A 2,714-nucleotide genomic window follows, 5' to 3' on the forward strand; every position below is an offset into this window, starting at 1 on the left:
GATCTTAAAAGTTTTAATAAGAGTAGCATTGAAGAGGATGAAAGCATCCAGGATTCAGATGATTTGGAAACAACCATAAGAGCCAAAGATTGAAATTCTCTTTATTAAAAAAAAAAAAAAAAAAAGTGGTATAAGACATGTTGGAAAAAAACCTGAGGGATACAGTATCCTCAGAAGAAAACTAGATTTGAACCAATTAGCTCACTGGATAGGGAATGATCAGAGAAGAGTTAAGTATGTGGTACAGAAAATTTTGCTGAAGATAGATTCTAACTATAATTAATCCTCAGAGAAAGCATTTCAGCGTTTGATTAGAGGTAAGAAGGTAAGCTAAAAAGACAGTGAGTTCCATACAGGATGAGAGTGTTGGCCAGGGGTGATGATGACTCTAGTTATGGATTTTTCTCAGTTATTAACTGAAAGAACAAATGATAGTAATTAATCTTTACAGTACCAAGACAGATAATATTGAAGAGATATACCCATTGTATGTATAGTATATCACTTATTTTAAAGAAATACTATGTTTGAATTTGCATAGTCAAAATATGGAACAATATATTAAAGTTTTCTAAGTACTTTTTAAAATTTTATTTTATTATTAGTTTCAAGTATACAGTACATTGGTTAGACATTTACATAGTTTATGAAACAATTTCCCTGATTACTCTTTCTCTCCTCTGGCTCTACATTTAGCCATTACATTGCATTACTGCTGCCTGTATTCCCTATGATGTGCTCCCCATCCCCATGACCATCTATCAACTACTAATTTGTATTTCTTTAACTCTTATTTTTTTTAATAGGGAAACAATGATGGACTTCTATAGTGTATGTTTGGTTATTGTCTGAATTTTTACACTCATGCACTTCTACAATCAAAATTTATAAAACTGTAATATGAGCAGGTAACATCAAAGTGGATATATAATGATGCCAGATATGTTTTTTAAAATGAGGGGAAATAGAATTATAGTTTTGATCAATTTGGAATGATATACCAAATTATTAATAGCAGTTATCTCTCCAGAGTGGCATCATAAGATAAATATTAAACTTTCTAACTTTTGAATTTTTCATGATAATCATATTTAATGAGAAAAAAAGTAGAGAGAGAGAGACAAAAAGAGAAAAAAATATAGTCCTCATATATCCCATGAAATATATCCCATGAGATAAACATACTGTCCATTTTTTTCACTCAAATATTTTTATTAGCTACAAGCCATATGCCAAGTGTATTTCTCTCAGGCCTGGGGAAACAATAGTTTTCAAGGCACACTATTCCTATTGTATTTCTATTCTAGACCAACACTATCAAATAGAGATATGTGAGCCACATATATAATTCTTTAATTTTTTTTTCACATTGTAGCCATACTAAAGAAAGGAAATAGAAACTGGTAAAATTAGCATTAGTAATATATTTTAACATGTAATTAATATAAATATTATTAATGAGACATTTTACAATTTTTAAGCCATCATTGAAAGTTGGTGTGTACATTACACTTGTACATTACACTTAACACATCTTAATTTGGTTGCTAAATTTTCATCATAGATATTTGATCTGTATTTAGAGTTGATAAATATACAGTTTAAAAGTACACTTACATATGTAAATATTCTTAAAAATATTTCAAAGTTTTCAAATAAGTGAACCAATTACCAAAAGTCATTTTGCTTTAATATTTTATTCAAATTAACTGAACTATTTTATCTTTCATAGAATTTTTTTTCATTTTGAATGTTGATTGCAAATCTATGTCTGTCCAAGTTAAGTACATTTACTAACTTGTATCAACTCGTATTAGTGTTCTTAAAATTTTTCTTTTATGTTTTGAGGACAATTTACATAATGTTGTTAAATACAATTAAAATCTGCATAGTGATTTATGTTGGAAAATATGTAATCATTATTATTAACTTGTATTATGTAGAATTTTAATATCAACACAAATTCTTGTACCTGTCTAACATGAAAACAAATGTTTTTCTTTTCTTTGGTGCTACAAATTCCACTTGTTTATATTCAATGTCATGTCAAAATATGTAAATCACACTACTATTTTTGTCTTAAATTATTAAATATTTGGTAAGTCTCCCTTTTGTTTCAAGAAAATTTATATTAACAGTACAGTAAAACTTTATAATGTTCATGCATAACTCAACCAACAAGAATTGGCAAAGAACATAAGATCAGTAAATTCATTCTCTCTTCTATCTTTCAATAGGTTCCATAAACTGGCAGGATTCATAGCACTTGCATTCATATGTTGAAGGCTTTTAACTATATACATTATATTTTTAATATAATTGCCTCAAAAAACTGAGCACAGATATTTTAATATTATACAATAGAATAAAACAATAAAGAAAACATCAATTTTAATTCCAATAAATCTAGAAATTCAACCTTACATAGTTAGCTGGACATCAGGATAGAAATTAATTTTCTGTGATCTAGCCAAAATTTGTCTTTAGCAGATGGAAAAGATTCAAAAATATCTAAGCTACAAGTTTTATTTTTATAGTGCTAAGTGGCATTTCTTTTTCAACTTGAATGTCCTCTGAGGAAAAGTGCTCCTAAAATATTTATTGAATAGTATCTCTTATATAAAGCATGACTCATCTAGAGCTAAGAAAAGTAGTTGAAAATTTCCAAATTTTGAATTAAGTAGATTTTTTGATATTGATAGAAAGGTTTTGTA

The sequence above is a fragment of the Pteropus vampyrus genome, unplaced genomic scaffold (assembly GCF_000151845.1).
Source record: "Pteropus vampyrus isolate Shadow unplaced genomic scaffold, Pvam_2.0 Scaffold26, whole genome shotgun sequence".
Lineage (NCBI taxonomy): Eukaryota > Metazoa > Chordata > Mammalia > Chiroptera > Pteropodidae > Pteropus > Pteropus vampyrus.